Source organism: Cyprinus carpio, chromosome A17, assembly GCF_018340385.1.
Source record: "Cyprinus carpio isolate SPL01 chromosome A17, ASM1834038v1, whole genome shotgun sequence".
Taxonomy (NCBI): domain Eukaryota; kingdom Metazoa; phylum Chordata; class Actinopteri; order Cypriniformes; family Cyprinidae; genus Cyprinus; species Cyprinus carpio.
Genome location: NC_056588.1, coordinates 13,604,092 through 13,626,779, shown reverse-complemented (window position 1 = coordinate 13,626,779; position 22,688 = coordinate 13,604,092). Strand labels below are relative to the sequence as shown.

Genomic DNA, 22,688 nt, shown 5'->3' with positions numbered 1-22,688 from the left:
CTTATTATTTATGGACAATCGTTGCTATAGAGAGTTGTGAAATGTAAAAGTTGTGTTTGTAATGTTGATTGTTTTCATGGTTATTAAAAAAAAATCAATCCAATAGTCTGAGACGCTGCTCTGTTTGTAGCCGAATCATGATCTGTGCAGCAGGTAAGCCAGTCTTGTTAGATAAAACACAACTATTCTGCATACTGAAATGATAAGGTCTCATCTGGAGATAAAATCATACAGTAACCAGACTGCAAACACAAATCAGGTTGTGACTGTATTTCTGAAAGCAAGAATAAAGAATCATACTCTTGCCAATTAAATATTACCCAACACTGAAAAATCTCAGCGAGCAAATAAATGACACTGGTAGCTGATTAATTACTATGCATTTAATTAATTACTATGCATATTTTGATACCAAGATCACTACTAACTGGGAGCAAACCAGTCCATAGCAACAAAGGACATTTTAAAAAGTCAATTTGAAGTATTTATGAAACAATTTTGAGAAATGAAAAAAAAAACATGCGATCTTCCCAGGGGTAATTATTTGTTTTATTTTATTTATGTTTAATTTATTTTTCTAGCTTCGTACTGTTGTCCAAAGAACATTCTGCTATTCGTTTCTGTGCTTCATTATTTAGTTTCAGGCCATGTAGCCTACTGTCAGCACTAACACTGATTGCATAGCATTAATGAGATCTCATTCCTTTTATATAAAGTATTCTGTTAAAGGATTCCATTTAGTTGCCATTAAAATAATATATCACTATATACTGTTCATTTTCTCTGGCAGGATATATCCTGTACACAAAGTGGAATGGCTGGAAATAAAGTGACCATGCTTATCATTGAATGCAAAATTAGCTTTAATGTCAAATATAAATAATTCTTTACATTATATTGAAAATGGTGAATGATAAAATTATATGTTATGATGACAAACAGAGAAATACAGAGCTAATCCATTAATAAATAGTTTTTTTTTTTTTTTAATTGTATATTACCTGGCAAATCTGGCAACTGTCTGTAAAATATATTCTTTTCATTTAATTTCTTTTTTCATCTTGATTAGGGTCTTATTTTGTAAAACAGAATCCGCTTCACTTAAATAAGTTGCATAATGTGATAATCGAACTAACGCTCACATCAGAAGCAGCAAAAAAAAAAGCTAAATCTGTTTTGATTTCTCACAGCAGTATCTATCCAAATTTAGCAAAAGCACTGAATAAATCCCAAAATGGATAGAGCAAGTAAAACTCCCCCTGCGGATGCATGCTGAAAGTTTCAGAGAGCGCAAACCCGTCTGAAAGGATTGAAGAAAGAAAGAGATTGTTCAAAGGCTTCACGACAGCAGTGGAGTCGAACCTGCACTTCAGACCTGATCATTGAAGTTCATCTGTTTCGGTCCATTCAATGTAACGGATGAATATAAGGACAGACAATAAAGTGCATCACCGTGTTTTGAAGGTACCATTAGTGGCCAGTAGCATCAGCATGCTAATCTACTTTTTAAAAAAGCAAATTAATTAATAAGAGAATAGCAAACCATTTAAGCAATAATCCACCCATAATCTGAAAGTTCAACCCCTGTATGATTTTTTTTTTTTCTTTCATGGAACACAAAAGAAGCCAAACTGATCTTTACTACACATGAAAGCAAATGTCAAGAAGGATTATCAAGAGAAGATTATCAATAGTAACACATTTAATTCTATTACTCATAGCTCTGAATATAAAGTATTAAATCCACTTTATTGTATGGAAGAGAGCAGCGAAACATTCTGTTAAACTTTTCCTTTTGCTGATCCACAAAAGAAAGTCCTGTGGGTTTTAAATGACATGAGGGTGAGTAAATTCTTCATTCAAATTTACTTCACGTTTTCATTTTAGGGTGGACTATCCCTTTAATGGACAAAACAATACAAATGTTTTAGTAAAGGCGCAGGTGACAAAGCTAAAGTCTAACTGGCTGAATAACTGATCTAGTCACTCTTTGTTAATTTTCTTAAAGGAATGAAAAGTAAATGTATCTCATATTTAAGCTTGAAAAAATCAGTGAAGAGAGGATTAGGTCCATATTGTGAAAGCATCATCTGTCTGACAAAAGCTTAATACATTCTTTCAAGCGATTAACAGACATGTGAAGCTGACATATTTATGCTGTGTATTTTCTCTTTAAATCTGTTCACAGTGAGTGAGGTTTCTTTTTTTAGCAGCCAGCTGGCATCCTGCCAAACCTTCACATCTACATTCTGAAACACTTCACTTTTGAAATCATCCATTCAACTACTTTCTTTTCCCTGTTATTGATTATTTTATTTGGTACCACCTCTGCATAGGACAAATCTGTGTGACCCATCACTCACATGCAGCGTCAGGAGCCTTGCGATGGCGTGGGGATGTGGACACTTTAGGTGGCGAGGGTGAGGGCGGTGCTGGACGAGTCGCTGCCCCCTCCATCAGCTCCTGACGGTGGGGGGCTCAGTTGTGGAACTGGGGGGGCCTTTTTCCTGCTTAGAAAATTTGCTTCAAATGCCCCTCTCCTCCTGCCCCCGTCCGGTCTAGAGTCTGCAGCCGCTTCCTCCATCAAATGGGCCCTTCGCCGCTGGTCTCCAGGGCTGTCTGGGGGTTTGCGTGCAGCTGAAGACTGGGTCTCAGGTGATCTGGACCCCCAAAGATCCATGGTAGAGTTCCTTTTGGTTGGGGTCCTCAGTGTTGTTCTCTCTCCCACTGAATGGCGCATCTCATCCTCCATGGATCCGCACTGTCCGTGGTTCTCCAGCAGGGGCCTTGGCCGGGTTTAAGCAGTGGAAGTCTCTGTAGCTGAGGAAGCTCTCTGTGCGTCGAGCATGGGCTAGCAAGGGGCTTTCTCGGTACGGCCGCAAGGCTCCATAAGTGGCCGTCTCAGGGATGGGCTCCTGAGCCTGCAGCTGGAGACTAAAAAAATGACAAAATTTTATTTTGCGTTGCATAATGATTACAAATGTAATCTTAAAATTCATTATTTAACAGGAATAGTTTACCCAAAGAAACAAACAAATACTACTTTGACATTACTTGTTTACAATATGACTTATAAATTTATATTTTTGCAACCTTTTTTTACATATTACTTTCTATAGTGACCAAGGCTGTCTTCAAAAAGGCAAAAAAAAAACAAGTAGCTCATGCGTCATGCGTCAGTGTAATCTTAGTCATCTGAAAGCTTTTTCTAAGGAACAAACTGAAAAATGGGTTATTCATTGATTATCTTTTGTGTTTGCCATAATCATTTGTATTTTTTTTTTCAAAGATTTATGTGTGAAAAACAGCCAAAATCTTTGGTCTCTTCACATAAAGAAGACTTGGAATATAGCGTCAGCCATACTGTTTTATGGCTGTTTTGACAGATGGGTCACTATGAAGTAAATTTATATTTTTGGGTATAGTATCCCTTTAAGGTCCATTTACATCAATATACAACGTGAACTTTTTTTATACGAAAGCTATTCATATGTGCTGAATTTTACCACTGTTTGAGCTTGAACACCAGAATGACAGCAGAATCAGAATATGAACAATTAAAAGTTCAACTAGCCTCCAAATCACTGCACTACAATATTTCAGACATTGCATGAAGAAGAGTTTTGTTTTAAAATTTAGATTTGTGAACAAGTCTTTGGACTGCAGTACCTGGAGCAGGACTCTCGCAGCCGGCTGTGCAGCACAGAGGGGGCGGGGCTGATGTTGGGCGTGGCACAGCGGGATGTGCTCAAATCACATTGGTCAAGCAGCTTCAGCAGCTCCTCCTCAGTTGGACCCTCCCACCTCTGTAGACAGGTAACATCATTTCACAACTTTACCAAATAGACAATTATTTTTCTTATTTTTTCATCAGTAATAATCAGACCTGGTTCCCGCTTGGCCTTGTCGTCAGTCTTGTTGACCGTGTCCATGGCCGTGGTGAGGTCCCACATCTGAATGCTCCCGTTTGCATGACCAGTGAAGAGGTAATGGCGGGGTCTGGAGCCCATGCGGCTCGAGCCCTCACACTCTCGCACTGTAAAACACGTGATGCTGGTGCCATCTACAGCCTGCACCTCACAGATCCTGAAATAACGGTAGAAAAAGATTAATAAATGTATAAAACAAATAAATGTAAAATATCTTCTTTTATGTTCCACAAAACAAAGACAGACATACAGGTTTGAAATGACATGAGGATTGGTTAGTAATGAGAGAATTTTAATTTTTGTTTCACCATTTTTAATAGTACACTTACAATGTTAAGGCAGCACTAAATAATGAGATATTTCTTTAGCAAATGATGCAGTGTGCATCTCGTTTAAGAATTGAATGCATCTCAAAATGTACCTTTTTCTCCTGTAGAGGAGAGGCGAACAAAGAGTTTTTGTTGGTAACAGGAATGACTTTTTGAATAAACACCTGTTGGTCATCTCTCTCTCCAAATGGACCTGAATGGAAACAGCAGATGAAGTGATATTTTATTGGTTTGCTTACAACAGCAGTTCACAGGATAATGGAGGACAACATCAGCTTTTCAGTTCTGTTTGTACCGATATAGTGGAAAGCTACAAGGAAGTCTCTCACCGATGTCGTTTGCCAGAGGAATAGCTGCTATGGCTCTCTGTCTCCTCCAGTGAGATGATCTTAAAGGAGGCCAGCGGAGTAGATCCTGGCTGAGTGGAGATCATGCCTCTGAAGCGCGTTACCGTCCATGTGCGTACATGGTTATTGTCAGCACACACTTCAACAAAAACAGGCCGACATTATAGAATCGAATCACCAACATTTTGCATTATATCGTCCTATATCCGAGTAGTTTTTTATACCTGAAAACTAAGTGCTTTTCAGAAAGCATAATCTTAGTGACAGGGCTGCGGTGGACAGTGAAGGTCTGGAAGAGCTGTGGACCAGATCCAACGGTCTCTGGATGCTGCACGATGACACGCACGGCCCCTGAGCTGGTTCCATATGCGATCTCAATCCAGTTCCCACTCACACCTGCAAACACAGTGAGATCAATGACCACTTCATTGTTCATAGATTTAGACTAATAAACCATCATTGGACGTACTGGTTTTAGGAGTCAGGTAGACACTGAGGGCCGTGATGGCATCATTCGATGGGTCGTGGTACAGCTCCGTCACCAACAAGTCATTGTCCTTCATTCTCAGTGGAAACTTCTGCATATCTGAGAGTGGAGAGAATATGGTTAAGTCTTTCCTTTATCATCTGCTCATTTAACGTGTACATATTAGAGGTATTTCAAATGTTACAGTGGTGACATTTCAAACATAAAATGGGTTTAATACATTTGCAATGTACATACTTAAATACAGTTAACTCAAAAATTTATATACACTACTGTCCAAAGGATTTAATGTTTTTGAATGGAGTAAAAACATGAATATTCTAAGTACTATTGTTAAATATTATTACAATTTGAAATGAAATTTTTATTTTAATATATTTTAAAACCTAATGTATTTCTGTGATAGCAAAGCTGAATTTTCAGCAGCCATTACTTCAGTCTTCAGTGTCACGTGATTCTTAAGAAATCAGTATATCAAAACCAAAATTTTCAGCATCCATTATTCCAGGCTTAAACGTTATTATTATTATTATTATTATTATTATCATCAATGTTGAAAACAGTTGTGCTGCTTAATATTCTTATGGAAAACCATGATATATTGTTTTCAGGATTCTTTGATAATAGTAAGTTTAAAAAATCAGCTTTCATCCGAAATAGAAATAAGTTTAACATAAAATGTCTTTACTGTCACTTTTCTCTCAATGTAATGCACCCTTGCTAAGTAAATGTATTAAATTCTTTAACAAACATTTTACTCACCCCAAACTTTTAAATGGTAGTGTTCATACTTATTAAAAATTATATCTAAATCTCACAAAAACATGTGGATGATGATGATTTGCCTATGAGGGATGATTAACCTATTTACTATGTGCAATAATTACATTGATGCCTTTATTAAATTGTAATTGCAGTTCATTTTTCGACACTCATTCTGTCATTGCCGGTTTCACATCTCATTAACGACTCACGTCATCTAAAAATAAATTCAATGCAATCTAGAAGAAGATAAGCAGCTTTACCAATATAGTAAACTGAGCCATTGTTACAGCCGAGCAAGAGGAAGGAGCCAGCAGTGTCGCAGCTTGTGATGGGCACCACATCCTGCACCTGTACAAGTGATATACTGCAAATGAAGTAATCAAATATGAACCCTGATAATATGTTTGTACGTAGTATTAAATTTAAACAGCTTTACCTGCCAGTGCTGGGTGACGGCATTCCACACTCCCACCTTCCCCGTGTGACTGGTGGCGACCAGCTGACTCCCAATAAGAAGAACAGAGAGTCCACAGGTACTCCAAGACTGAACACACCTTCAAAAAGACAGAGAAACATTCTCTCACAAAACAGACACACATGAGTGACTGCAAATTTCATTTTTGTTCTGTCCTCCAACCTATTTCACTTCCGCTCCCCTCCGTCCTGGATACTCCACAATATAATGCTGCTCTCTGATGATGCTGCCACCATCTTGTCTTTATCTCCATGTGGGCCACCCACGACTTTTGCATTGAGGGCCACCTGCTCTATGGCCCAGTCCAGGTAAGGGCTGGAAAACACCTGCTGCCAGCCAGATGATTCCTTTATCCTAAAGAACAATCACAGTCAACCAGTGGTGAGTATAACCCTTATTATTTTATATTTCAAAGTCATGTGAGCTGTAGCTTTACCTGTAGCAAATGACAAAATGTGCATAAGCAGCTACAATCCAGTTATGATGGCCAGCGACAATCAGCACCTTTTCTAGGGTCCACTGGTGATCATATTGTAATATAAAAAATTCCAAAACAATGCCTTAGTATGTTGAAACACGTGGACTTAAATGTTGATGCTAGCCATTGACTTCCATAGTATGGAAGTAAATATTATTAATAATAATAATAATAATAATAATATGATACAACAAGAAGCTCATTAGTATGTTTTATTTATTTATTTATTTATACTGGCTGTTGCCTGTTATTAGAGTTCTCCTACATTTCAAAAACCACAATAAAATTATAAAAATATTACATAAGGTTTATAAACAGTGTTAACAACAGAATATCTGAGAACATATTCATGCTCAGTGGAGATTCTTATAACGTATATTACACACACCTTTTACTCACCTAGTCTTTGAGGTCCATCTGCCTCAGAGGGTCCAGGGAGAGAAGACTGAGGGCAGGAACGTGGGTAACCCCCCCTCTGCGCCGCTGGGGCCTGAGCGCTCCTCTGGACCTGCAACAGCCGCAGCTTGCCCACCACCTACACTGCTCCGCGCTGGGAGAGCTGAAAGACAAAAAACCCAGCCTCATCCTGATGTGTTACATTTGTTACAGAGGATGAAACGATGATTCTTTTTTTCTCTTTCTTCTACAGATCTACTCTCACCCTACCTGGTGGAGGGAGGTAGCCATGAAACAACACACTTCCACATGACGATCGCTCCAGTTCTTCACAAAGCAGCAAGCGTCGGACTAACCATATCAGAACCCCAAACACGAAACGGAAGGAAAGAATTATACGTGCATAAATTAGTGTGCTGCATCTAATTCACTCACATTTGGTTTTACTGTCAAACAGTTTTTTTAATATAAAGTTATACCTTACCTAAGGGTGTAATACCATAGAACTCAGCCTCATGTCGCAGGATACTAATGTTAACCCCCCTATCAGAGAAAGCAGGAATATTACACAAATCAAACTCTTTATTTTGGGGATATGTAATGGATAACAATTAGGCAAATGTTATATCTCACCTCAAGTCTAATTCTTTAGTTCGAAGAAAGTTTAAAATGGGTGCAAATGCTGGTGGGTCTCTGTCAATGAAATCTTATAGAAAAGAAAAGATCTAATTCAGAGCTGGATAAGATTTGTAAATGTAATGCATCTGAAAACTTTTAAATTATTATTATTAATTTTTTTTAATAAACAATCCACAATAAATGGTACAGCTGTTTTTTTAGGACTTCTACTCTACGGCTCCAGTTTCATCCCGTAGTGTTGATATCCTTCCACTAAGTAAACTGGGCACAAAACATATTTACACAAACAATGTCCATAACACAACAACTGCATTAGTTTTATTATTCAAGAAGAATGGATAGAGGTTTAACAAATATGCATACAAAGAGGATCATTCATTGATCATTCAAGGGTTATCATTCCGGAAGAACTTTTGAAGTGTACAAACAAATGATAAATCAAAATTTCCCTTAAACTTTTAAGACTGATGTAACATATTGCAACTTTCAGAACTCAAAACTTCCTCCCAGTCCAAAAAAATAAATAAAAATCTTGATCAGAAAACAAGGCTGTGGTGTGCTGCTTCTTCAGACATCTCATCTTTACCTTGAGAAGAAAGAGTCAGGAATCCATGTCAGAGTCTGCCTTGGATGTGCTAAATCTGAAAATATGGAGATAAGATTTTAGATACAATCACTTCTCATTTTTCTTTCACTGGGTGAGCTTATCTAACATCAATTTAACAGTTATTGTTACAGTAAGAAGCGTTCAATGTCATTGTCATTTATTTATAGTATAAAAGTTAAATAAGTTATAATAGTAACAAATAACTATGCTATTTTTTGAAGAAATTGCTTGAACATCTAGGGCATGGGTGCCCAACCCTGCTCCTGGCGATCGAACTGTCCTGCATTGTTTAGCTTCAACCCTAATTAAACACCCTGCCTTTAATTTAAAGGAGACCTGAAGACCTTAATTAGTTGCTTCTAGGTGTGTTTGATTAGGGTTGGAGCTGAACTTTGCAGGACAGTCGATCGCCAGGAGCAGGGTTGGGCACCCCTGATCTAGGGTATTTCTTCTTTTGTTTATATATTTTTATTTAATTATGATCGGATTTTAGAGGTTTAATTATGACATCTTGTAAAACGTGAAAGCTGGGCATGAAATAAGGAACGGAATAGTCTTGGTCGCATTTATGTAACATATTAACAGTTATGATAATGTGTAAGTAAGTCTGAGCTCAAAATGATGTGCTTTATAGTTTAAAACACGATTAGCGAACACACTGTTACCGTTACATATAACGCTCATGGCGTCACATCAGATCAAAATCGGCCGCACAGTGACGGAGCTTTTGATCTCAAATAAAACCGTTTTGACTCCGAGTTCACGTAAAGAAGTCATGACGTCAGCATACCTCTTTTCCTCCGACATTCAGCTGGATGATGTCACCCAATCCAAACGTTGAACTGTTCCCAGTAAGTCCAGCCATCCTCCAGTTCCTTAGTACGGTTAGCGATGAGGAATACACCCGATCTGATTATTCAGTTTGTGCATCGATCTTCATATTCAGAGCTTTAATAAACAACTCAAAACACACGGCACTGCCTGCAACTATCAAAGGCCCTTTTTCTATAGCCTGTGGACTTTTGGATCGCTACGTTTCAGTGTTGTGGGACGCCATAGAGCGATGCTAGAACGCTGTGAACCCTCATCAGCAGGACGCAGACCACGCCCAGTGAAGTTTTTTGGGTGCGTGTCTTGAGAAAGCTGGATTTCTCACATCTACAGTCTTAAAGGTGCCCTCCGTTTTATTATTTTGCTAATTATAATCTTTTTTTTTACAAATAAAGAAATTAACAACACTTTAAAATGTATTATATAAAAAGACTAGTACTCTCAAATACACTAGTATGAGATGAAAGCGCTGTGTGTGAGTGAACATTGAAACATGTTTCATGTAGCCTATTATTTATTTCTTTATGGGTAAAACGTCTTTATTGAGGGACAAATTGCTGTAAGCAGTTGTAATTTACAGTACAGCTGATGTACTACATAGTGTGCACTACAAACCTGTTGTGCATTAACAATATCAAATGCAAAGTGGTGTTACAACCTGCAAAACTAATATGCAGCTACTAAAAACTGCTTATATTTACTTTTTATAGTAAAATAATTTACAAGCACACACCCAGGGCACAAGTAATCGAAACATTTATTGCATAAATGGTGTTATTCAGGATTAAGGCATACTCTTCTTTCCTCATTTTCTCATTTCTCAACCCTGTCACTGTCTGCAGCACAGTTTTGAGATTTTTTTATCTACCTGCCTTGTTTCAAACAAGCAGACAAAAACACACAAGTTTATTTAGTGTTTGTAGGTAATAACGAAAGAAAACTATTCTTTTGTGTTTCACAGATGTCACTAAAACTAAACCCGTTTATGGTATGTATTAATGTCAATTAACCTATTATCATTGTGGATTTATTACTTCCTTTGAATGTTTTATGCTTTAATTTAATCCATATATGTATCTCAGTTATAGTTTTAGCCTCGTGGGTATTTTATTGGCTTGAAAAGTTCTAATAAACAGCATTATCATTCACAGAATCTTTAAAGACTGGTAAAAGTTCATGGTAGAGGTGTTTGGACATCCTCAGTCAGGTTTGTGAAGGTGACGGTGAGGTAAAGAGCAAGTATATGGCAGAAGTGACTTTATCAGGACTGATGCAAATTAGAGTCTGGCCAAGAATTGCCATACAATTCAAATTTGAAAGTTTTCTTAATTACCTTTTAGTACACTGGTACACACAAATACCATGCGTTTTTTTCTTGCGAAGCAAGCTGGAGGATAATAGAAGGACGAATACTGAGAATGGAATGCTTTACACTTTTGGTGAACACAATTTTTAAAATAAAAAAAAAATAATTTTGTAGGAAAACAAATTTTGTTAAGGTACACATTAAACATTATGGTCATATTAAAATAAAAAAAATACTGAATACTTACACCAATGTAACAAAAGCTTAATGCAAAAAGACTTGACATGGGTTAAGCCACTGGGATTTTGGTCTTTCTGAAATATTACCTTACTGCATATAACAAGAATAGGAGAAAAATGTCAGAAGTGCATGGATCTCACTAAGCCACAGTTTACATTCTTCAGTCATTAAATATAATATAAACTTTGTGTTGGTAAGCTGCACTCATTTGAAATTAGCATAGTCAGAGTAGATGTCCACAAAATCTTTGCACAACTCTGTAGCAGAAATTCATACTGTTCCTGAAAAGACAAATGGAACTACATTACATCATAATTAAACACAATGACAGTCAATAAAAGCCAAAATACCTACTCATTCTCTATTATTTTTATTAGTACTGCTATTTTCCATATTATAATTTTTTTTAAAACAGTGAAGTTCCATCAGATCTAGGTGAATATGCACAGTGTTTCAGATTCTTACCACAGTTTTGGACCATATGTGGTCATCTGAGTGCGTAAACTCTTGACGGTCTGGAATACGTCCGTAGCCCTTCTGCTTTGTACCCGCCTAAGATTATTTTGCTGAGGGCAATGAAGGTTCCAGTCCGACCAGCACCCAGCCCTGAATGTCCACCCCCCAAAAAAAAACAAACCTTTTTACAAACTTTATAAAAAAAAAAAATAATAAATCTGTTGAACAATATGAAAGACTGTGTGTAAGTTGTGGGAGCAATAGAGAGTATATGTGTACCTGCAATGGCACAACACTATAGGGTTGTTTCCAGATTGTTTCTGTTGTTTTTGCACTGCAGCAATAATGTCAATCATCCCTTTTCCGTCTGATGGGATTCCAATCTCTGGCCAACCGTGGAAGTGGAACTGTCTGACCAGAACGGGTCTGTTTTTTCCTGCAAACAGCGCAATTTAGCATCAATTTGAGCAAAATAAAGGAAGCTCCTAAGTGAAGCGTGTGATGGACCAATAATAAATGGTCAAATTCAATGCATGTTTAACTCACTTGATGCATATGACAGCAGCATTATTCTCGAATTCTGCTGAAAGCCTCACAAAGTGTGTCTCTCTTCAGCTCCAGTACATACTCTCCAAATGAAACACTGCTGCCCCTCTGCTGGCCAGTAACGTACACACACTTCTCCTGAAGTGAGAGTTGTTGTTGAAAGGAATGAATGCATGAACAGTACAGACTTAAAAAAAAACATGCAACTACTCTTCCCAAATTTCTATGTTGATTTATGCATAAATATTATAAAACCGTTACACTGTACCTGTTCTCTCTCCTTTCAGCTCAGTAAGCATGACAATAGAGTGGCACTTCCACTCCCATACCATGCGCCAGAAGTCCTGCACAGTGTGAGCCAAAGGTGCCTGTGTTGCTATAAAGCTGAATCCTTTCTGCCTATAACCCTGCAAAGATATCAAACCATAGTGTAATGAGTACATTTCCCCAGTGTTCTGTTTTACTTATCAATAAATATATTTAAAATACATATACAAACCAAGTACTGAACAAATATCATGTTCTTTGTTGTTTTTTATCCTAGGCCATTATTTGTCAAGTGGCATGTGGTCTTATAATAATAACACAACAATAATAATAATAATCAAACTTATAAGAATTTTCAAATATCACTAATAATAATAAGTTTACAATGTTTATTGTTGTTGTTATTATTATTATAGGCAATATGTAAACATTTTTATGAATCATATAACTTACATCTAAGAAAGATGCATTAATGTAGTCTGGTGAAATTCTTGCCCTGTTTTTCATTGATAATATTACCCTGTTGTAAAGTCTCATCTGGTTAATAAGACAGGATAATAATTACATTAAGGAAAGAAAGAAAGAAAGAAAGTAAGAAAGAAAGAAGAAAGAAAGACAGAGAAGAAAAGAAAGAAAAAAGATTAATCTTTTTATATAAATATATATCCCTCTTCTCACATGGGATGATCTGCAGTACTCGGTTTCTTTCTCATGTTTGGCAGGCAGATTTTCCGGTTTCTCATGTTCTCCTTCATTATGCTGGGGACATTAGTCAGTTTCTGAGGAGATTCCAAACAAAACTATTGTGTTAAAAAGAACACTTCATTTTCATCATTGTATGTTCATAGTAAATCATGAGATAATTCCATACTTTTGCTTCTCAAATCCTATAATGAGTGTAAACTGATGTGGTTCTTACTCTGAATTCTTCCTCCAACCCACTCGGTCCATTTGTGTGTGTGTGTTGTGGAGTTTGTGGAGGTGGCCTTCTAAAGGAGCAATGTCTAACTCTGTGTCACCATACAGTTTTATGCTCCAAAAGTGCCTGGTAAATGAACGAATACTGCATCTGTGGGCAAAAGGAGAGAGGAATATCAGTGGCTAGTCACTGCTGAAATGAGTCAAACACAGCAGAGGGACTGCAGCAATTCCTTTACATCTGTTTGAATGAGCTGACAGCGCTGCTTTCTTATTCTGGACACAAAGCCGAACACGTCCATCCTCGCTTCAGCGTGCATCATATCCATCATTGCGTCATCACAATGAAACGTCCCAGTCCTGCCAACCCCAGCGCTATAACAGAGAGAAAATGAGTCGTGAGATGTGAAGTAGGGCATAAAATGAGGCCATAATGAGATAATGTAGTTAAAACCTGCAGGGTTTTTTTTTCATTTGAATTACTATTTTGGGGCTAGATAATTATCTCAGTTCAATTAAACATGGGATCAATTTTTATATTAACATTCATAATGGCTGTGAACATTGCAGGTTTTTTTACTGTCTAGCATACCAGAAAAAGAGTTGGTCTTTCACGGCAATGAGAGACTTTTAACCCTTGTAGGACATTCTGTGGTTCGTGGCTGAGGTGTTAAACAATCCCACATGAGGGGGCCGTTTAAAACAGCTGAGCCTTAAACACCATGTGTTGGTGGTTGTTTCTGCATACTTTTGCATTTCAGACGATTTTTATATTTGAAATGTTCACCATTTCAATTGCTTTGTCCAATAAGTAGCACTTAACTCACTAGCATGCTCAAAGGCATCCCTATAGATTGAATTGACTGTTGATATATAGCACATTTCTATTATATACACATTCATTTTCTTAGGGGCCATTCTCACCAAATGTGTTTTGGCTTTGAAACATGTGAGACGGAGGCAGAGGAATGGGAAAACAAAAGGTCTCAAAAACAAAGTTCTTTAAAGTTGAACTTTTAACTTGAGTGTTGCGTTTTTAGAACACTACGTCATGTGCGAGACACTGTAAAAAGACACAAGACGGTCAAACTCGGAGGTTTCCATCTAGTGCATTTACGTAGAAAAAAAATTGAAAAAGTAGCACAGGGCAATGGAAAAAAATTTCATTCTGTGTGAATGAGCCCTTAGTCCTGTAGGCATATATATTTTAAGAAATGCCAGCGTCTTACCTACAGTGCCACTATGATTTGGTCCAGCCATGGGCAGGGGTTCGACAGTCTTGACTTTTTTGAGGAACTTAAGCATGCCAATAGGGGACAGGGGTACGCCAAAAATCAGGCCAACTGGTTGAAATGCAGCTGAGTGACCAACCTTGGGAGTTCTGCAGCCATCAGCAGCATGCTGCAAAATCAAACCAGTTTGCATTCAAACACGTATACAGTAGCACAGCAAGCATTTATCTAGCACAGTAGTTTAATGGCCTGGCTGATTCCAAAAAGAGTGTAAAATATTCTTGGTTACTAAATTACAAGACCAGTCAAGAGATTTAGTGTACGTAGTATATCAGTATAGTAACAGAGCATTTTTGTTTACTGTTGCGGTAATGTTTCTAAGGGGAAATGACCACTCACGTGCTGCACACAGAACTTCCTGACTGTGTAGTCCAAAACCAACACTGTGACATCCTCCAATGCCACCCTCACACAGCCGTACATCCAGCAGCCCTGCTCAGGGCCAGTACTGATAACACTTTTCCTGCATTTCACACAGATATTTAAATCAAATACTTGACTGATGGAATTTAGAGGGTTTTGTTTTGATTTCTTTTTTTATATTGTACCTTTTTTATAACTTTCTGCATTGTTAAACACTTATCAACTCAGTTTTTCTGGTGGTACTTTGTGATGTCAGTCTCTTACCTCTTTTCTCTCTTTGTGTTGGTCAACATGACTATGGTGGCAGATTTCTGCTCCCAACAACCATCCTCCAGAAATCTCCCAATGTCTCTGGTTTTGTTGGGGGCCTGAAAAAAATATATATTGAGAAACAAATAAAACCCATAGATATGGCAAGTATCACTAATTAATTTTAAAGGTCGTTAAAAGGTTTGAACAAATTGTTTACATTTGATTTACTTCAATGATTAGAAATGGGAAGAGGGGAAATATTTGTGCATATTACAGTGATGACAATAAATTTGTTTTTTCTCGCGTAGCCCTATAGAAAAGATTAATGCATCATCCTAAGACTCAGGAAAGTACATTAGATGTACAATGTCAAGATATAAGGTATTATAGGCATTTAAATAAGGTGTTCATATATAAGGCATTAAAGTCTTATATTATATTTTACATAATTTATTAGATACAGGAAGTGTTTTTTTTTTTTCAAAAGCATTGTTTGAGGAAAAAGTAACTCACACTGATACATATAGAGGCATTTATGTAATCAGAGCCCATATTATCCTATCTATGTGTTTGAAAGCAGCACTCTTTGAGTGGTCATGCTGAGAAGGAAATGAAGAGATGCATTTTATTAAACTCTAGGGACCAAACTTCCTCCATTACCAAACAGTCCTAACAGTTCATGTTTACAACAATGTACTACACTGCGGACAAACAAAAACACAGTAAATGACCACAAAACTAGCTCTTTCACATTGTTTGTTAAAGTTTGCAAGTGTCCATGAAAGAGTTGAGGAATGCTTACCGGGAAGAATATTGGGATATCTGTTCTTTTCTCTGTTCTCCTCCCTGCTCGCGATCTTCAAAGGTACCACAGCCAAAAACCGCAAGGCAAGAGCTACTCCTCACAATCATTCGTCCTGACCAGAGGGTCTGCAGTGGAAAAAAAAAAAAAACAAGACAAACTTAAAAAAAAAACAACAGTAGTGAGGATAAGAACAACCAAAAATGTAGTCTAGCTGGTCTGAATGTCGTTCCGAGCTCGTGAAGGTGAATCATAACGGTGTGTTTGGGCCTTAAACGCTTACATTAAATTCCTCTATGAACAGTTTGCCATCAGCTGCTGCCAGGAGTCAGGCGAAACGCTTCCTCCGTGAGTCCAGAGGGATGGGGAAATCACGCTTTGGATGGAGAGAGGGTGATCTGGGGGAGGTATGCACCAACCGTTTGTTCTGACAGCGAGAGAAGAAGAAAAAACATACAGGCTGAAAGAGAGCCATTCTCCTTCTGTTAACGGTTTTAACTCTCTCGCAAGCAGATGCCTTTTTAAAAGTTCGAAAAGCTTTGTTTCTAACAATACAGGCTTAATACAAAGTGACAACACAAAAAACTGACAATTCAAAAACTGATCCTTGTTAGCGTCCAAAAAGCATTGTGGACCAACGTTTGTGGCAACCGAGGGCGACAAGATCCCTTCCTTTGCTCCTCTAAACCTGAGAGATGTTGAAGGAAGACATTACAGAGAGATAAATTGACCCAAAACAAGTGTAAAGATTTACGAAGTTCACGTCTACACATGGGCCCAAAATCTTAAACCTCCGTCGTTTCACGTGGGAGATCATGTTCCGCGGTTTGCCCCAGCACTTTGCGTGCCTGATTCCTCAAAGCAGCTGAGAGAGAATGACTTTGTGACACACACATCACAACTGCATTTCATCATTTGCACGGGGGGCTCATGCAGCACTGCTTGGAGCAAACTCAGCAGGGTCATAACAGAAACAGACACACACACACACACACACCACCACACACACAGCACATACTCTTAAAGGTGAAGTGGCTGGTTTATTATGTTTAAAAAAAAAACAAAAATACACATCATTACACCTTGGTAACTGCTCGTTGGGCAGTGAATAGTTCTTTAGTCTTAACATAGAGCTGAGTTAATGTAACTGGCCCCTGCAATTATTTTTGCAGTTATTTGGGAGGCCCAGAAATGACATACTTTCATCTCTAACAAATAATGTAATGTAATATAAAATAATAATGTATTATAAATGACATGTTTGAGTACTTCACATCCAGAAAATGGTACAAGATAAAAACTAACGGATGTACTGTACATTCATGTCTTGCAAAAAGCCAATATAATAATGTAAGTCGTCGGTGCAGATGGAGGGTTAGTAAAGTATTTAGCCTATATTTGCAATATTTTTGTAATGTTTGGATAAAAAATCATGTTAGTACGAGGTGTGAACCATTCACAGGAATAGAAGGCAACTGTTTCAAATGTGTGGAGCGTTTTTTTTTTTTCTTTTTTCTTTTGAAAGAAGTACCTTATGCTCACCAAAGGCAGCAGCATTTATTGTGATCAAATGGCAGTAAAAAGCAGTAATTATTGTTTAAATATTATTGACATTTTAAAATAAAGTGGTGGGACTTTAATATTATTTTAAAAAAGGAATCCATTCCTATGTTTTCAAGCGAAGTTTTCAGGCAGTCCATTACCTACACCCCCCCCCCCCCCCCCCCCCCAGACAGACTCACGTGTCACATGATCCTTTAGAAATTCATTTGAATATGCATGACTGTAGTGCTTAAAATACATTTCTTATGGTTGGCTTGCTTAATATTATTGGGTCTATATTACAGGATAGGTTGTGAAACTATGCAAGTGCTGAGGTCATGGCACTTTACATACAACTCTAGAAGAACCACTAGGAGGGGAACCAGGCTTAGTTGTGCAGGTATTAAGGAACAGTGAGGGGTGAGAGTTTTTGTAAGTAACTTCAAACAGGAAGTAGAGGAGCCCTGGAGAAAAGGAATCTGTAAGCGGTGTTAGATTATTATTTCATTTGTAACTGCTGAGCTGAATGTTGTGATGAGGATGGAAGCTTTGCTCCACCACTGAGTGTCAAGGGATAAAGACATTTTCTGGCAACTAGACAAAGAGCACTTTTTTTTTTAAATGTAAAAGAGAGCAGGAAGTTAGATGCCTACAAAACAGATATTTGTAAAAGCCTAGCTGGTCTAAGAGGTTTAATAAAGAAGGGAACTAACAAAGGTACTCAACACTGTAGTCCAGACTTATAAAAGCCTAGAGCTGAGTTTCAGTGGGGGTCAAAAAACAAAGGGCTGTTCACAACCATTTTTATTCCATTGTAAGTCCCTGTATAATAATGTGTATTTTTTTCGGTATAGAATTGTTTGGCGGTATGCCCATGGTTTCGTACCTCAGAATGTAGGCGATGAGGAGAAGAAAAAAAAAAAAAAAGATTGACGATTCAGGAGGCGAGCGGTTTTGAACGAGACTGGAGGCTAAGACATGTGAAAGCACTGAGGCTTGGAGCCGCTGAACAGAGACGAAAGGAACAAGGGAAGAGAGGTGAAGTAAATTTCTGCCCCATGCTTTTCTCCAGGCCCAGATGGGATCTGCATTATTTAATTTAAGAAGGCAAAATTCGGCAGAATGGATTTGTTTAAAATGGAGAACTATGGCACGTGGCTCATTCCTGACATAAACAAGTTATATAAACTGGATATTTAACTTCACTCAGTTTTGCAGATGAACGCATTGCCGATTGTAAAAATTGTGACAACGTTCCATATTCCCGACATTCTTTTGGATTCTTTTAGTCGAATAGATTTAGAATGAAAAACAGATCTCTGGAGATGATAATCCTTGTGGTAAGGTTCCATGAGAGGATACTGTTTGAAATGCCAGATCTGCTGAAACTCGAAACTGGAACCATCATGGATGCAGGTAAGAAGAGAAAACAACAGACAAACAACTATGTTGATGTGTCCAGAATAAATAGATTAAATAAATGTAACCACACTCAAAATTGGCAGTAAGATTCACAAGAGATTCAGTTAATATTAAAACCATCTAGCTTTTTCTCATGACCTTCAGTAAAAATCTTCAATGCTACATGAAACAAATCTTAAAACTTAACTTTCAATTAATGGGTCCCGAGAGTTTTACAGCCTATGGGAGATATTTTGTACCATCTATCGCGCACACCCAGCAGTACTGAGAAAAACGAGCACCAAGACTTTTTTACCCACAAATATGATCACGCTTCTATAATCTAAAAGGTTAATTGTGGGTAAATGCATCTCAACAATTATCATATTATATGGGACATACAGTATATATTAATGCAGCAGGGTTCAAAAAAGACAACGGGATTTGAATATATTTGAAAAAACATAAAATAATAAAGATAACAATGTCAAATGTTTGAATGGAATAAGAACCCATTTTTCTTGATTCTAACTTTAGTTCTAGGAACATAATCAAATTTTATGACACTGATCATGTGAAATCTGTATTAATTGGATCCCCCTATTATTTTTTATGCCATTCCCCAAAAAAAACACTTTCTTTTTTTTTTTTATGTAAATGCCTCACAAAATAATTAAGTGGGCAATTACCACCATTGAGCGAGTTACATCCCATGACACGTGATGGCTGAGATACATAAGACCAACGTTGAGAATTCTAGATGATCATGGTGGAGCAGAGAAATCACCCCAAACCGGACATAAGTTACGCAGCGCAACACGGCAAAAGTGGAGTCTGGTGATATGCAGGCACCGACTGAGGTGACACAGTCAGTTTACGCTTGTTTGACGACACGCGACAGGGGGGCCGGGAGAATAGATTTTCACATATTAATGCGTTCAAATGATGGCGCAGAAAAAGCTACCTGACACCAAAACATTTTATGATCTCGGGGTCTATAGAGCTTACGAACAGAAAAACATTGAAAGAAGATATATTGCAGGCCTTACAAGTATTATCACAAATGTGAAATATCACACTCTGGTGGCACGCTACTAAGTCCATATCTGTCAAGTAGAGGGAAATGATATGTAATTATTACGCATACCTTCAGTCTTCCAGACTGTCTCCTAGGAGTTCATGATCTCGGTCAGAGCAACTTGTTTCTGTCCATCAATAATAGTATGAAGTGCGAGGTTCTTTCATTTGTACTCTCCGTGTTGTCTATTCTTTAGTAGCCACTAGCTGCAACGGAACCAAGGGATATAGGATATCATTAGGAGATGTGGATTGTCTTTTAATAACTTTCTCTTTGTCTGTTGTTTTAAAAACCTCATCATACAAATGTGTAGAAACAGGCAGGTGGCAGAGAGTGGTTGTGAGATAGAAGAGAAGCAAAAAGATCCACTTTAAAATATCTCCCTTAGAATGTGATGCCATGTTGACTTGGGGTTCCCTCAGAAATCAGTTTTTGAAAATCTACTCTGATTGGAAAAATTTTGTGCCAGTCTGCTCAATGGCACCTCAGTCCTGGTATTGAGGGTGGAGAGGACGCTGTGTACAATCAGTCCCCCCACCTTACAAATTCCTGCCGCCCCTGAGACCCCCGAACTCACAACCCTTGCTTGGCCTATCGATAGGCCAACTCTCTTAACCCTTCAGGCCATGACATTCCTCCTATAGTATGTCTCATAATCAGATTGTGACCTTGGTGAGGTCTTTGCCGACTCCACCCCGCCCCCAGCCACACCGCCACCACTTTGATCGCTGATCGTGCCAGCCGAAAGCACGCTTCCCCATCCAACCGTCACCTCCCTCTACCTACCATGACCGTGTGATTGTACCCTCCTCAACTTCCCACAACGTGCATCTGGGGCTGTTTCCTCTCGCTTGACGTAGAAGACGCATCGAGCTCGTGTGATTTCAACTTCATTTCGCACACCTGATGATCCATATGGTGGGGCGGGGAGCTCCCCCCCCGGTAACCTCGCCTATGACGCTACTCGGGCGGCCTATGTACTCTCTCCACATCTGTGCCCCGAGAGTTCGTTAATTAATTTCACTTTCAGCGTCCATCGCTAACCTGCGGCCCGTTCAACGTAGTGGGTAGTGATGATCGGGTATTCTATACCGGGGTTCCCTACACAATCGAACCCGAAAACTTGTGCGTGGTGGAAGTCAGGGGAACGTCACCGGTGACAATCAACACAGCTCTCATGTTGACGCTTTTCCGTTTACCGTAACTCTCATCCAGCCTTTGCTTTTCTTTGTTAGCATTATGTATATATTTTACATAGATCTCAAACACAGATTTTGCCACTTATTCACAGAAGAAAGCAGAAGAACACACTTTTCTGTCTCCAAGAGTCACAATTAGCCTCCTCATCATCCACTAACCAAAACCTTTGAGTACAAAACAAGGATAAGATTTTAGCTTTCAAATCCAATAAACTTCCTGTGTTAATGGGGGGCTTTAGATCTATAGCCAGGATGTTGCCTCCCGTTACTCCCTTTAACTGATTGTTGCTTAAAGTCCATTAAGGCTACATTTACATGACAACAATGTAGTCCAAAACGGAAATATTTTTCCCTTGCATTTCTAAAAAAATTTCACGTATACACGACAACGTTTTCAAAATGATTCGCATTTACACATATCCGTGAAAACGTCCAAAAACACTGTATTAAGTATGACAGGCCAGTAGTTGGCACTGTCACCTTGTTAGTAAACAGTACCCGTAGGGAAGTGAATTAGGGTGTAGCGATGCATCTCCTGTTGGTTGTATATTGTGAAGTAAATCCCACACTTTGCTGAAGAACGAAGCGTTAGCCAAACTCTTGGCAGCAACCACAGTACCATATACTCGCCAGTGTGGGTGTATGTTTTGTTTCACGCTTGCCTTGAAAATCAACACGTAATGCATGTTTACATACCTAACACGTAATAAACACAGAACATGACGTCAACGATTTCAAAGATTCCATATGGGGTGTTTCAAAAAAAGATGCCATTTCAGCCCTAACATGCCGTTGTGTGTAAAACACACAGGCAAAAGCATCAAAAGTTTTCGTTTGGGCTGAAAACGTTGTGTAAATGGCCCCTAAGACTTTCTGCTTTTTAAAGACCATTACAAATAACATCCTATTCGAATAGTGTTACAATTTCCAAAAATACAAGCCAACACAGTGTGTAATTGGCACTCTAGTGCAATTCAGAGCACATCCTGGAAATCAGTGTTCGTTTTCATTCATGATAATAATTGATAACTCTGAAGCAAAAAATTATATCGAGTTTAACAGTGGTACAGTAGTCATAAACCGTGGAATGACATTATGGTAGGTCCAAGGATTACCATGTCGTGACGGCAGAGGGGAACAGGCTGTTGCTGGCGGTAGCTGGCGAATGAAAGATATGCCGGACCAGCACACAGAAGGATGATCAGCACACTAAACTGACCTCTATACAAAATGGGACTTTACCAGTGTTTATTTTCAAGTATACGAGAGATGCATTTTAATGCAGAACAATTGCAAATGCCTAGTTAAACAAAAGCCTTAGCTACAAGCTATGAGAGCTTTCTAATTATATTGTACTTTCTGATGGTGTCATTGCCAGTCCATGACTTATAGTCTATAAATGATATATCTAACAAATTCACTTAACCTTTCACAAAATTGGGTTTACCCACCTCAGTAATGGATAACCTTAGACCGAATATAGACCGAAAATCCATTTTAATAGGCTGAACCTCTAGAAGAAGCAAAAATGTATTTGTACAAACTTCATACTCCTCACCTGCAATCGACTGTCCTATAATTAGCTTAAATAGATGGAGAGAACTGTAAACATAATCAGTTTAGTGGAAAAGGGTCAGAGGGCCATTTGTTTCTTGTGCAATATCTACCACCTGAGTTCGACATTATTGGGAACGAGAACTGATACTGAATTAGAGTCCCATTAAGATCTTTTAAATCTTCCAT

At 38.3% G+C, this 22,688-nt stretch overlaps 1 long non-coding RNA gene and 2 pseudogenes across 1 annotated transcript; all 3 read right to left on the bottom strand.

Annotated features, from left to right (window-relative positions):
- Nucleotides 1-1,951: 1,951 nt before the first annotated feature.
- LOC122148116 lies at nucleotides 1,952-7,907 on the bottom strand (annotated as a pseudogene).
- A 153-nt stretch (nucleotides 7,908-8,060) lies between these two features.
- On the bottom strand, nucleotides 8,061-9,417 carry LOC122148176. Its single transcript, XR_006162157.1, has 3 exons — nucleotides 9,243-9,417; nucleotides 8,432-8,486; nucleotides 8,061-8,106 (listed from the first exon to the last, which is right to left on the bottom strand). It is a non-coding gene; the product is annotated as an uncharacterized LOC122148176 (long non-coding RNA).
- A 1,873-nt stretch (nucleotides 9,418-11,290) lies between these two features.
- On the bottom strand, nucleotides 11,291-20,925 carry LOC122134626 (annotated as a pseudogene).
- Nucleotides 20,926-22,688: the final 1,763 nt, after the last annotated feature.